This window comes from Canis aureus, chromosome 5 (assembly GCF_053574225.1).
Source record: "Canis aureus isolate CA01 chromosome 5, VMU_Caureus_v.1.0, whole genome shotgun sequence".
In the NCBI taxonomy this organism is placed as follows: Eukaryota; Metazoa; Chordata; class Mammalia; order Carnivora; family Canidae; genus Canis; species Canis aureus.
In genome coordinates this window covers 62,091,020-62,106,213 of record NC_135615.1, presented here as the reverse complement: position 1 = coordinate 62,106,213, position 15,194 = coordinate 62,091,020, and the positions used below count along the sequence as shown (strand labels likewise).

Sequence of the window (15,194 nt, the reverse complement as noted above, 5' to 3'; positions counted from 1 at the left end):
CTAAAAGCAACCATTCCCACTTACCCTCGCCACATTAGCTGGAGCACTCATTCCCGTTCCACGGACTGTCATCCGGAGCAGCTCAGGGGAGCAGTAGGACCCGGGCTTAGTAGGTCACACTGGCTCTGCTCCAAGAAAGTGAGAATGGAAGACTTCGGGTCTGTGAAGAATGTGAGCTCAGACTGGTGCAGCCTCGCCTCTAGGGCATTCCCTTGGTCCAAGCAAGTCATGGGGCCAGTCCGGATTCAGGAGCAGAGAAAGGAGATTCCATCTCTCGTTAAGTGGAGGAGAGTGTGGCTGCAGCTATGGGAGGAACTCTTGGCTGCCAACTCTGGGGATAGGCTATCATCCCCTCTCAGGCTACAGGCAGACCTCAGCATCCTTTGCATGTTTGCTGGCAAGACTGTGCACACACGTGACACGTGGCAGACATGTAGTAAAAATCCTTAAGTGAATGAACAGAGAGAATAAGTATACAAGGGAAAGCATGAATGAATGAGTGAGCGGCTGCGTGAATAAAAGATACGAGTCCATGAGTGGGTGAAGGGATGGCCTGAAAAGTCCCTTTAAAATAGAAAATAGAATAGCAGGGCAGCCCGGGTGGCTCAGCGGTTTAGCGCCGCCTTCAGCCCAGGGCCTGGTCCTGGAGCCCCGGGATCGAGTCCCACGTCAGGCTCCCTGAATGGGGCCTGCTTCTCCCTCTGCCTGTGTCTCTGCCTCTCTCTCTCTCTCTCTCTCTCAAGAATAAATAAAATTTAAGAAAAATCTTTAAAAAAATAAAATAGAAGAGCAAAACATCCCCCAGTTGCAGGGACTATGAAATACAACCTGTTCCCTAGAAACTAGGAGCAATCTTTCCAGGTGACAAGGCCCTCTCAGGTTCCCCTCACCTGAATAGCCTGAATAGGTGAAGAACCTTTCTACCCTCCCAACTGGGCAAGGCTGACTCCTGACAAGATCGTTAGCAGGCATCACAAACCCAAATACCCCAACTGCCAAGCAGATAATATAAATGAGTGAAGTGGACCGTGTGGCCATCACATGGGTATTCCAGTCTTGTGGTACAGCCTGAAGATCCTGCACATTTCCAGAATTTCTCATTTCCCAAGATACAAGGGAAATCCAGGTTTGTTTGTTTGCTTGCTTGCCTTTAGAGAAAGCATGCAAGCAGGGGTGCAGAGGGAGAGAGAGAGAGAGAGAGAATCTTTCATTTTTAAGATTTTATTTATTTTGAGAGAGAGAGCATGAGTGGAACGAGGGGCAGAGGGAAAGAGAGACTCTCAATTAGACTCCACACTGAGCACAGAGCCTGACGTGGGTCTCGATCTCAAATCCCTGAGGTCATGACCTGAGCTGAAATCAAGAGTCAGATGCTCAAATTGAGCCACCCAGATACCCCCAAATCCAGGTTTTTATATGAAATCTTTATATGAATAGGTGAAATTAGGTGGTGGCAACAAAGAAGCCCCAAACATGAGTGGCTTGAAATAATGAAAATGCTCTTCTTATTCACACTGCATGTCATCAGAAATATGCTGGGGGCTGTGCTCTGTGTCATCTTCGCTCGGGGACCCAGGATGAGGATTGCTCTCTCTCTTTCTCTCTCTCTCTTCCCTTGCCCCTTTTTCTCAGCATCTCCCTCTGCACAGAAATGGAAACACAATGAGTAACGCTCTGGTTCTTAATGCTTCTTCCAGAAGTGACAAACACTACCTTTGCTCACACGGCATTGGTCAGAGCTAGTCACGTGGCCACCTCTAAGTTTGCAGGGTCGGAGAAGGGCAGCCTCACACGTGCCAACGAGAAGAACTGGGAATTCAGGGTGAGTAGAACTAATGACTACCATCACAACTAACACATATTTTTGAAAATACTGTTCAGACCAGAGCTGGTCCATAAGATCTCAGTGTCTGAGTTTGGGGAGGGGGAAGTGAGATGTATGGGCACCACGTCCAGCACTTTCACTGGCTTCTGTGTCCCTTCCGTTGCCCCCTGAGCTCCGTTGGTCAGGAAACCAACTGGGAACAGCTACGAGGTGGTTCACAGTTTCTTAACCATGGCACAACTGGATAATTTTTTGTTGTGGAGGCTCTCTGCGCATTAAATAATGTTTAGCAGCATCCCAGGCATCTGCCCACTAGATGCTAGTGGCACCTCCTCTCCCCGTTGTGACAACAACAACGAAAATGTCTCTGAACATTGCCAGATGTCCCCTGGTTGTGAGCCACTGTGATAGTGGAAGGATCACTGGGCTGCAAGATTGTAGGCAGGTCTGGAGCCTCTCACCTCCCCGCATCTCCTGGGACCCCACAGCAACATGCTTGGTAAGTGTCAGTGATCTCATGTGTCCAGTAGGGGTGACCATTAGTAATCTCCATGAATAAGATTTTTGTGAGGCTAGAATGAGAGTCTGAATACCAAGTGTCTGTGTAACCTGTCCTATTAGGGTTTCAAGGCCTGCGCATTATGGTCTCGCCCAGGTACTGCTCCACGCCCAAGGCCTTGCCCTCAGAGAGAAATTATTTGGGGCCTCTGCCAACTGTCAGCAGTCAATAATAACATCTACCGTCATAGTTATTGCTCCTGCTGTATATCTGATGCCTGAAACATGCCTGACAGCATGCTGCCATTTGCATCCGCTCTCTCAAGTAAGGCTCACAACAGCCCCCCCAAAGGTAGGGATCCTTGTCCCTGTTTCATGGTGATGAAATGAAGCTTCAGGAAGGTGGAGGGGCCTGCCCCAAGTTAGGAGGTGATAGAAAAAACCAGATCCGTTATCCCTCCAGGGTGGTGTCTCTTTCTGTGTACTAAGAGTGACAAGGGAGCACAGCAGCCTGGAGACATGAGAGGAGGAGGTGGGAGGGTGTTTTGAGGGTCTGGGGGGGACCTTACTGGGAGCTCCTAGTGAGCCAAGCATGAGGGATCTCATCCAATCCTCACAAGGAAGGCTGGAAGGCCAGGGCTCTACTGTCCTGTTTTACAGGGGACCATCCAGAGGCCCAGAGAGGCCCCTCGTCTCACAGTAAGGGAGTGAAGGGGGCAGGGGTCCAGGGCAGCTCTGTGAGGCTCAGGGCCCTTCTTCATATATTCACACCCTGTCGTCACCCTGGCAGTGTCCCAGCCACCCCGTCTGTGCACAGGCCCCGCTCTGCCCCCCTTCCCGGGCACCCACAGGAAGTAAATTCCAGGACTGTCCCCTCGGGCCTGCTCCGGCACCCACCGACTGCAGTCCCAACCCTCACTCTCTCCTCCCAGCAGACAATGCTTTGGAGCCTCCTGATGTTTTATTTCTTGCTCTGCCAGCCCCACGGTGGCCCAGGAGGTGGCTGTCAGGCACATGATCTCGGTGTCAGCTAGAATTACGACGCTCATTCACTAAAAATTAATGGTGGCGGGCGGCCACCCCGCCCTGGCTGGCCCCGGCTCCTGGGCCGAGAGCACACAGCCCGTCTACACCCTCCCACCCAGCGAGGGCTCACGCTGCCACCGAGGGAAAAATAACTGCACGACGCCCTTGAGGAAGGAAGGAACTCTGGACTGGTGGCCTGCCTGGGCGATGAATGCATTTCCTCAGCTCACAGATAAACAGTTTACAGTTCTGAAATCCTGTGTTTGACTTTCCCATCTGCTCTCACTCTTGAGGCTGGCACCGAGGCGGCCAACTGTGCCCCCCGAGTGGCAGCTGAAACCCCAAGGCAGCTCCCCCAGCCCCCTCCACCATGGCCTCAGCCACGGGGCTGCATTTCTATGTTGTTGCTATATGGGAAGGTGTCTTCACTCAGAGAGTGCAGGTTGTTCCACAAGGGAGATTTCTATTTCTTGCTTCAACAAATACTTCGTGAGGGCCTACTGTGTGCCAAGCCACCCCCCACGGGGGTCACACAAAGGCCCGGTTGGGTGTGGATAACCACAGCGTACCATGGATGGCTGGGACAGGAGGCGAGTCTACTCAGAAAGAGCTGCTCTTCCAGGATCACAGATTCCCAAGTGAAACTTGTGCTGGTGTCGTTGGTGGGGTTTTTTGTTTTTTTGTTTTTTAACGTACGCCTCTCAAAGTACATGAAAGGTATAGTTTTCAGATAACCAAATGTAGGAGGCATGTGGTAGGTTTCCATAAGGTTTTTTGTTTGTTTGTCAGTTCGTGTTTTTAAATTAAGACACAATTTTTTTTGGGGGGGGGGGGCTGTTTTGGTTCACAGCCAAATTGAGGGGAAAGTACAGAGAATTTCCATGTACCTCCTGCCCCAACACATGTGGAGCCTCGTGCATTATCAACTTCCGCCACCAGAGTGGCACATTTGTTATAATTGATAAACCTACAGTGACACATCCTCATCACCCAGAGTCCGTAGCTTCCATGAGAGTTCATTCTTGGTGTTGTATAATCCATGGTTTGACAAATGTATAAGGACGTGTGTCCATCACCATGGTATCACACAGAGTATCTTCATTGCCTTAAAACGCCTCTGGGCTCTGCTTATTAATCCCTCCCTCCTCACCAAACCCTGGCAATCACTGATCTTTTTAGTATCGCCATAGTTTTGCTTTTTCTGAAAGCCATACAGTTGAATCATACGGTAGGTGTCTTTTTCAAATTGGCTCCTTTCACTGAGTAATATGCATTTAAGGTTTCTCTGTGTCTTTCCATGGCCTGATATCGCATTTATTGTTAGCACTAAATAATATTGCATATATCATAGTTTATTTTTCTTTTCACCTACTGAGGAACATCTTAGTTCCTTCCAAGTTTGGGTGATTATGAATAAAGCTGTTACAAACATCCATGTGTAGGTTTTGTGTGAGCATAAGTTTTCAAGTAACTTTGGGTAAACATCAAGAAGTGTGATTGCTAGATCCTGCAGTAAGAGTATATTTAGTTTGGTGGGAAACTGCCAAATTGTCATCCAAAGTGGCTGCACCATTTTTATTCTGAGCAGTAATGAATTAGAGTTCCTGTTGCTCCACACGCCCACCAGCATTTGGTGTTGCCAGCATTCCAGATTTGGGTCATTCTAATTAACGGGTGTGTAGTAGTATCTTGTTGTTTTAATTTACATTTCCCTGATGACATACAATGTGGAGCATCCTTTCATATGTTTATTTGCTGTCTGTATAGTCTCTTTGCTCAGGCATCCTTAAGATCTCTGGCCCTGGATGCCTGGGTGGCTCAGTGATTGAGCATTTCCTTCAGCCCAGGGCATGATCCTGGAGACTGGGGATTGAGTCCCACATCGGGCTCCCTGCATGGAGCCTGCTTCTCCCTCTGCCTGTGTCTCTGCCTCTCTCAATCTCTCTCTCTCTCTCTGTCCCTCATGAATAAATAAATAAATAAAATCTTTTTTAAAAAAAGGAAGATGGCGTGAAATCTCTCTGCTAAAAGTTCTACCCCACTCTAAGTGACTTAGGTAAAAGGAGGCTTTTCCTCGTTCCCAGAATCCAAAGACGTCGGTGCAGTGCAGGCCGACTGAACAACCCACCAAACCATGCAAGGGGCAGAAACACACCTGGCCCGCAGGACTTCCTCGTGTCTTAAATTCTGCTTGGTATGCCCATTCTCTTTCTCTCTCTATGTGCCCTTTTCTAGATGTGTTATTAAGTGGCCACTTACAGATCCAGGCCTCGTATGCCATCCCCAGAGATGGTCTGCCTATCTTTCCTGCTCTCAACTTTAGAAGCCCAAGGATTGGGCTAGTTTGGGTCAATCAAGGACCCAACAACTATGAGCCATGGTGTATGGTCATATAGCTAAATGATTCCCCCATGTGATAAGGGAAGAATTTCTGAAGAAAATGGAGTGATAATTGGGCACACAAAACAATTAGGTGTCCATGGCCCTTGTCTGGGACTTTGAAACACTGTGGCACATAAATTCTCAACCTTCGGTATGCATAAGAATACACTGGGGGGTAGAGTAGTTAAGATCTGGACTCTCAAGACACAACCCTAGAGGGTCTTGCTTTGGTAGGTCTAATGTAAAGCCCAAGAATCTTCGTTTTTGTGATAAGCTGAGTGTATTCAATCTTAATGATCCTCAGACTATAACTTGAGAAAGGAGAAAGGTGGCAGTGGAGAAATCTGAGCTCTTCTTGTGTTGAGAAAAAAGACATTCATGCGGCAGCCAATCCTTACTCTTCCAGAAACAGAAAGGAGGGTAAGCCAGAGCCAGCGTCCAGAGAGCCAGATTGGGCACTGGTATCTTTCGCATCACCAAACATCTAAGTCATAAATATGACTGCTGCCTAACATTTCTGGAAGCCCCAGGAGATGCTGATGAAGAAGCTGGTGACATCCAATAGGAAGAGGGAGAGGTTTTAGAAACAACGTGGCCCTCGGCTTCCCTGTGTGGATCTGAGCAGTGCCCTGAAGGATGAGGAGTCCCCATGAACCCAGGGCACTGGCCCAAGGGTTTGGGACCAAGGGATAAAGGGGTGGACTATCTTTACAAAGAGAAGATAAGCAGTCTGGTATGGGTCCAGTACTCGGGGAGTAAAGATGAGCCCTTCAGTAGAGAATGTTGATGGCAGGTAAACAGGGACGATAGAGCACTAATTCACAGGAGTGGCCTATGGTAAATTCGTGTTTCTGGTTTTTTGTTTTCATTTCTGTTTTTTTTTTCTAGTTTACAGGGAGGCTCAGAGAGTTTATGCAGAGATCTCTCAATGGCCAGGACTGGCAGTATTGAAGCCAGTTTCCATTCACATGAGGGTCTAACCTGGGAAACAGAACTCGTTATCAGGTAGTTCAGTTAGGTGGATTTTTTTTTAAATTGAGATGTAATTGACATATAACGTATTCATTTTAAGTATATAACATGAAAACATATACCTCATTATATATGTATATTAACCTCCCTCCCCACACATAGTTATAAACCTTCTTTTTTGTGATAAGAACTTTTAAGACCTATTGTCTTAGCGATTTTCAAATATAAACAGGGTATTGTTCATTTTTGTCACCATGCTGTGCATGGCATCCTGGGGGGATAAACAATGTTCATGAACAATGAACAACAAAAATGAACAATTTATAACTGGAAGTTCATACTTTTGGCCATCTTCACTTGTTCTGCTTACCATCCCCCACCCTGTGCTCCCCACCTCTGTGCCTTGGCAACTACCAATTTGTTCTCTATATCTATGAATGCATTTTTCTTTATTTTTTTAAGATTCCACATATAAGTGAAATCATATAGTATTTGTCTTTCTCTCTCTGACTTATTTCACTTAGCATAATGCCCTCAAGATCTATCCATGTTGTTACAAATGGCAGGGTTTCCTTTTGACGGCTGAATAATATTCCATGGAGTGTATGGAGATATATATACATATATATGTATATATATCACATTTTCTTTACTCATTCACCCATTCATGGATACTCAGGTTGTTTCGATGTCTTGGCTATTACAAATAATGCCTCAGTGAACATGGAGGTGCAGATACTTCTTTGAGATGATTTCATTTCCTTCAAGTATATTTCTAAAAGTGGAATTTCTGGATCATCTGGTAGCCCTATTTTTAATTTTGGGGGGGAAACCTCATGCTGTTTCCCAGAGAGTCTGTATTAATTTACATTCCCACCAAGAGGACACAAGGGTTCCCTTTTCCCCACATTGTCCCCAACACTTAACCTATTGTCTTTTGGATGCTGGCCATACTAACAGGTATGAGACAATATCTCATTGTGGTTTTGATCTGCATTTCCCCAATGATTAGTGATGTTGGGCACCTTCTCATATACCTGTTGGCCATCTGTGTGTCTTCTTAGGGGAAGGTAACACAGCGAACCAAAGCTGTTGGAGGAGCTGCAAGAGCAAACAGGGGAAGCGGGGCAACCTAGTTATTAACACTAGGAAGGGAGGAAGCTGCCCTTACTATCAGAGCAGGAGGTGATGTCCCCTTGAGCACCCAGAGGGAGCCAGGACCAGGAAGGATGTGCTACCCAGGAGGAAGAGAACCATGGTAGGAGAACTGTCCTCTAGGGGTTCGAGCCAGGCTGGAGATAGAGCCACAGAGAGCCCACTCGAAGCAGGAAGGCAGGGAGAGATACTGTGACTTCTCTCTTCCTGCCGCCCTCCACCTCCAGCACCTCCCATAGGCCAGTATTACTAGAAACTACCCAACAGCCCAGCACCGGTCAGCCTTTGCCCCACAGCTCAGAGCAGAGCAAGGATGGGGAATAGGTGTGACAGTTCACAGGTGAATGTGTGGTGACCCACATGTCAGGTTCTCACTAATTTTATACAACTCTTCTACCTTGGCCTGAGGATGGGATATAGAGATTCTATTTGTTATGTTTTTAAGTATATCTGTTTTTAAGTGCATTTGGGCTACTTATGACTCACCTTGGTCAACCACTGTTATATAAATCCTTGTAGAATCTGTGCTTCTGTTTGTTTGCTTCACTGGCTAAAGAAAGATTATTTCCTTGATCTTGGGAGTACTTGGTAAGCTTGTTCATTCCAAACATGATTCGTATCATAAAGACCTCTAGCGATAAAGGGGAGAGACTGGCTAATGCGCATCTGCCATGGGTCGACCTGGCCATGAACTTATCTTTTTCCTGCCTTTCTAAGAAAAAAAGAATGAACAAAGAAAAATCCCAATACTCCTTCTCTGGTCCCCCATTTAAAATTTCAGAGGCGCCTGAGTGGCTCAGTCAGTTAAGCATCTGACTCTTGATTTGGCTCATGATCTCAAGGTGGTGAGATTGAGCCCCATGTAAGCCTCCGTGCTCAGCAGGGAGTCTGCTTGAGACTCTCCCTCTGCCCCACTCTCTCACTTTCTAAAAATAAATAAATAGATCTTTAAAAATTTTCAACTTCCCACTATTCAGATATCTAAATATTCCTATCCTTCTGCCCTTTCTTCTTTAGGGCTCATCACTATTTGACCATACATTTTACTTGTCTTATATGCAAATTATATTTTATTGTATCTTATTTATTGTCTTCTCAACTAGAATATGAGCTCCTTGAAGGCAGGAACTTTCAACTTTTTTCATTGCTATGTCCCCAGGGTCTAGAGAAGTGTCTAGTACACTCCAGGTGCTCAACAGATAATTGTCGAATTAGTGAATGAACTGAATGGAGAGGACTCTGGTTTGTTGGATCCTAGTTAAGGGTTACCATAGTCAACAGTTTCTTGTTAGCAAACACCAGGTTCCATGTCAATGTCTATGTTTGTGAATGAAGGTGATTGGTCATGAATGCAGGCAGTGGCCTGACAAGATAATCTGATTCTCTTCCTCAAAGTTCATTTTGCCTAATTGTGGCCACTTTAGATGGGATATAGACTTCCCTGGTCGTGCCATGATATTATTCACAATTATCCTGTTCGGGTACACATACGGCCTGACTTCTGAATGTAAAATTCGTCAATGGAGGGAGGCTGTGCAGTGGTACCCATTGTCTTGTGAAAGGTCATGCATCTTTTTTCAGTAGATTAACTTTTTATCTCTCAATGGTGTTAAGAAAAAGGTCAAAGCATCTAACAGATGGGATGTGGAAGGCTTCCAGTGAAGGAGATCAATGTTTCCAACATCAATCTAACTCCAGAAAGTTCTTAATGATCATAGATGCAGTTCATGGGACACAGCAATTGACATACTAGCTTATTGTGGTAGCAAAAATAAAACTTGTATAAAGCAGAGTGTTAGAAGCCTCCTCCTGAAAGCTATGAGCTTATGGGCATCTATGCTGTGAGATCAAGTTTGTGAGTCCAGAGGGCTCTCACTATGGGAAATGAAAAGTCCCCATGCCTTGTTAGCAATTGAACAGTGCTATTTGTAGAAACTACCCCGGTGCACATGAACTGAGGACAAGTGGACAAATCAGGGCTACTGACTTTGTAAATAGTGACTCAGGAATCTTAAAGGACTCAGGGCTGGGGAGGGGGTTGGCGGTAAGATGCTCAAGAACTGAGGTACTTTGCTTAGATAGAGAGTTTAGGTGATAGACAGTAAGGTCAACGGTGCCCTTCCCAAGGCTGTTGCTCCCCAAAGAAACCAGTCCTCTCTGGGCAAGGGAGGAAAAGCATGGGGCTTAGCTGCCCAGAGGGCTAAGGATGAGCACCTTGGGGCTGCCATTTATCTTGTTATTTACTTAATGCCTATCCTCCCAACATTCCATGAGGGCAGGACCCATGTCTCGTACAGGGCCAAGGCTGTAGAAGGAGCTCAATAAATAGTTCAGGAATGAATAAATATAGGATCAAATAAATGAATGAAGATGCCAATCTTGGCCACGATTCTGTCTTCCCAGGCCTTGGGTTTCTCAAAGTTTGAACATTCTGTTCCCCTGATGGCCTTGCACGTGACAGGAGGTCCCTCCTGCCCCTGATCTCTCCCAAATCCCACCTGAGGCCAGGGTTTTCACATCTTGTGTCTTTCAGACAACTCACCTGTAAGTTCCTTGTGAGCTTTCTGAGGCTTCCTTGGTGCAAAGTTGGCACAACATTGGGACCTAGTGGAGATGCTAGTGAAGAGACTCTGGGACCAGTGGGAAGGGGAGCTCCCACCCCATTCCAGTGTCCCCACCATTGGGGACCAGTGACAGCACTGGGTGACCAGAGCTGCCAACTCTTGTGACATGATTTCTCTGAATGAGGCCTATTTATCTAAGTTCAGAAAAGAGGCTCAGAAAATGACTGAAGATGAGATACTGGAGATGAAACAGATGGATGCACAAGTTTCCACGAGTAGAAAATGTAGGGCAGCCGCCAGATGCTCACTCCACAACTGAGTGGCTTGTCAGACAGAGCTGGGCCCCAGCCAGTGCAGTGACCCCTCAGAGTGGCAGGGGGTGTGCAAGGAGGCATAATCCCTAAGACTACAGACCTTCCTCTCCTAGTCACACTGTGAGTGCCTCTAAATCTGGAGCCATGACTGACTCCATGTCCCCAGCCCAGGACTGACACAAAGTAGGTTCTACGATAGTGTTGAACGAATGAGTAAATGAATCTCACCACCATTTTCCCCTCTTTGCCAGGATCTAAGAAAGCAATGTTGGCTTCCTGACTTCAAATAGATTTACATTTTTCATGGTGGAGTTTGGCCAACCACACCCCCCTGCCCTGCATCTGCTGTGTGGGTGAGGAAGGGTTTTGAGCCACATACACCCAGCAAGCTGGAGCCCTCTGCCTGATTCCACCTTTACTGACTGTGTGACAGTGGTTGAGTGGTTTGACTTTGAGTCTTAGTATTTTCATCCGTAAAAGGAGAGAATAATGATATCTTGTGACATTGCTGTGAAGTTCTAACATGCCCCATTTTATTTAATTTTATTATTTTAAAGATTTTAGTTATTTATTCATGAGAGATGCAGAGAGGGACAGAGACATAGGTGGACGGAGAAGCAGGCTCCCTATGGGGAGCCTGAAATGGGATTCGATCCTAGGACCCCTGGATCATGCCTTGAGCCAAAGGCAGATGCTCAACCAATGACCCACTCAGGAGCCCCAACATGCCCCATTTTAGATAAAGTTTTATCGTTACTATGTTCATCCTCATCTTCATCTGCAGGTACAGAGACTGGGCAGACAATCAGAGGAAGCTGGCTGGATGTTGAGAGAAAACTAAGGATGAAGATGTGAGCAGATACTGGGTTTAGAGTTTAGTTTTTGCACCCCAGAACACAGAAAACTCCTGAAATCAATCTCTCTACCCTGGGTAAATAGCACATTCCTTCCCAGCAGGTGCCTCTTGGGGAAGCCAGGGTAAGAGCAGATTCTCCATGAGAGGGACAGCTTGATGCAGGCTGCAGTTTTGATGCTCGGAGAAGACAAAACGAAGCTTCCTGGTCTTTTCTGGAGAAGACGAAGTGAAGCTTCCTGGTCTTTTCTGGTCCTCCATTAGCCTATCCCCAGTCCCACTCGTCACTTCAGAGAGCAGCTGCCTTCAGGAACAATAGTTCCTGAAGGAATAGTACAGGGTCCCTGGTTTTCTTCTTTCTTTCTTTTTTTGGTCCCTGGTTTTCTGACCTGACCTGAGCTGGGAACATTTCCTCAAGTCTTTCCTACATCTTCAAAAAGGAATGTCCCCTCCCAGTGGAGAGGGCTTTTGCTTTGCAGACCTCCGGCTTGGTTTGGCTGATTTCTCAAAACACCACCAGCCCTTCGAGAAGCAAATGGTCTATACTCTCATATTTAACCAAGGAATCCAGGAAGCTGGCTGTGGGTGTTCAGAAATGATTTCCAGAGGGTATTCTTTGCATGTTGACTACAAAATTCTTATTCCAGGAAACCGTGGCATCTTCTTGAGAGCAGGGGGTGGTCTAGATAGGAAGGACCAGCCTCGGAGACCCCACCTTCCTCTCCCTCAGCTGTGATCTCAGGGATTCCTGGCCTGTGAATGGTTCAGATTCTTCTGATTTGATTTCTTCTACCCTGCAGGGGACAGCATTGGGCAAAGAACTGAGGAATACATGTGATAAAAGAAGAAACATTTGTTTCCAATTATCCAAATTATTGTTTGCTAATTGAAGTACAAAACGGGTATTTTTTTTCCCTTTTGGTTGGTATAAGCATCCCTTCCCCTAAATCTCTTTGATTGGGCAAAAATGCTTTTGGAGTGTTTACTTTATTCCATACATCATTTTGCTGATTAGTAGTTGCTCAGTAACGTCCTTGCTCAAGAGGCTAGCTTTAACCAGAGCTCAGTCTGTCATCAGAGTTGCAGAAATGGATATATGTTATATGGATACCATTGCGTATCTGTCACATTGGCTGAATTTCTTTAAATGTGGTTATCGATTTTGGGGACCAAATTGTATCTAGCCCTATACTGTCATCATTTTAGGAGCATTTTCTTAGGCCGAGCTTTCTGGAAATGGACCCTGAGATGGACAGTCCCATAAAGGGCATGTTCTCAGAAACACCACCTGCTGGGGAGTGAGGCTGGCAGAGGGTATGGGGAGTGGTGCATTGCAGAGACCATACCCGATGGGGCAGGGAGCACAATGTCGGGGATGATCCTCCAGGGATGTTCCAAATTGAGACAAAGAAGCTGGGCTTTGGAGACCCAGCGCTGATCAGGTTTTGAATCAGAGCTGACAGGGAGGGGGTACAGCCTTTGCAAGGCAGGGCTGAGAGTGTGCCCTTAAATCCCCAGAGAAGGAAGCAGTTGTGAGCCATTAGCAACCGTCACTCCAGGGAGGGATGGGGCTGATGGGGGGCAGAAAACGAGCACCTCTGTCCTGAAGGGGCACCCAGTTAGCACACCACAGCATCCACTGCGCCCAAAGATCCCCAAACATCCTTAAAATGCAAACCACAGACTGATGCATGTTATTTTTGAAGACACATCTGAAAAGCCAGTGGAAACCTTTCCAGCTTTAGGTGCTCGGATACTGTGGTCCTCAAACTCCTTTTAGAACGGAACTCTGCAAAGTCAGTGGTAGCTTTGTTTATTCTGGGCAGATGCAAAGAAGTTGCCTCTGAACTTCTGCCAGCGATCGAAGAAACCGATGATGTAGAACAATTCCACGGGCCATCTCCTTCCTGCCCATCATCTATCATCCCGACCCTCAACCTCTTTTCTGAGTGATGATTGCACCCTAAACACATAAAATTAATCACCACTCGAGGCCAGCCAGGTGTCTCGCCTCCAGAAATTATCTCACTGCAGCAAAAGAACAGCTCGGATCGGATAACGTCTCATAATTTCACATAAAGAGCACCGCGGAGTCATATGGGAGCCCCTGACAGGTTTTGCAAAGTTCTGAGAAGCAAAGAGCCACCTCTGGCTTCATGCAAAAGATCAGGTGGCCGTTATTGCAGGTAAAGGCCCTGTCTCAGGTAAAGAAGAACACCTCGGCTCAAAGAGGTGCTAATTAAATCACCAGCTTCCAACAAAAGAGAAAGCTCCTAGGACAGAATCAGGTGCCCACACGGAGCAGCTCCGTTCCTTTCAGAAACTTCAGGACGGCTTCGCAGTAGTCAGGCAGAGGCTGGGGAGAAGCCCTCCGACTATACACTTAGCAGCAGATTATTACATAATCCAATGAAGCTCTGATTTTGAAATTCCATATGACAAGCCCTGCTTAGCTTAACAGTGGCTGAGAGCGGCAGTCTCTTGTATCCTGTATGTATATTTTATTTTAACTATGCGGCCCTCTGGCAACGTCCTGTACGTTTCAATCAATCAGAAGCTCCATTTGCCAGCTCCGTGTGGAGTTCAGTGCTTCTGAGGATTTGGCAGAGAGAAAACAATCACGGAGATAGATATAAAAATGATTGTCTTAATCTAATCACGTGGCATTTCCAATATCTAAATCCGGGAAGGAAGCACAGCCTTGCAAGACACAGAATGCAAGATCCACAAACACCAGGCGGGTTTTTAACCAATGCGCTTGGCCTCCGTTTTAGATTAACGGCAAATCCTTATAACTTGGCTCTAATTGAGAGCTTAGCTATTGCTATTAAGTTCCTTTTTCAGGAACGACGCTGCCTACACGACTCCCCTTACTGAGAACATTCTCCCTCTCTATCGGAAACTATCCAAATGGATGAGAATTAAGACAAACACTTTATAAAATAACACTCCCCAAAGACGGGTTGGCATGTTTGATTAAGAGAAGCTGCAGATAGAGTCTGTGAATAAAATAAAGCCATCCTAAGTGTCTGAGGGCTTTGCCTTGCCTGAGTCTGCATTATAATTCCATCACCCCCCACCTTAGGGCCCAATAAATATGTTCTTGCCACACTTGACCCAGAAGGGAAGGAAACTGAGTCTCCGTGAAGTGACCTGGGTGCCTCTTCAATCTCCATCACCTTGTCTGCGTAAAGTCCTTCAGAAAGGCCAGACCTGCGCACAGAGTGGGTCCGGGAGGGCAGGGCAGGGTTGGCTGCATCTGACCTTGGTCCTTCTGATGTAGAATTCCCTGGGTGTGGGGAGACATGTCCGGCCGGCCTCAGAGCCAACAGACACCCAGTCTCCTGGCTGGTTAGTATGCTAACAGCAAACAGTGCCCCGGATAAACAGGTGCCCTCTAAACAGGCCAGTGTGGCAGGCTGTGGAATTGTTGCAACCAAGGCAAAAGAGGCAAATGAGACTTGATAAAATAACCAGAAGGGAAGAAAGTTCATATTACAGATACTCATAGTTGAAAAGGTCCGACAAGTTGCCTTGTCGTCCTGAACCTGTACAGATGGCTCCTGGTGACAGCTGCATAATAAATTGTGCTTGGTGAGGTCAGC

At 46.6% G+C, this 15,194-nt stretch overlaps 1 long non-coding RNA gene across 2 annotated transcripts in view; it reads left to right on the top strand.

Moving 5' to 3' along the window:
* The first annotated feature begins 2,011 nt into the window (after positions 1-2,011).
* The window catches only part of LOC144313479 (uncharacterized), a 56,973-nt gene continuing 43,790 nt past the window's right edge, over positions 2,012-15,194 (top strand). For both annotated transcript variants that reach the window (XR_013379116.1, XR_013379115.1), the window contains exon 1: positions 2,012-2,324. This is a non-coding gene — a long non-coding RNA (uncharacterized LOC144313479). The remainder of the gene's footprint in view (positions 2,325-15,194) is intronic.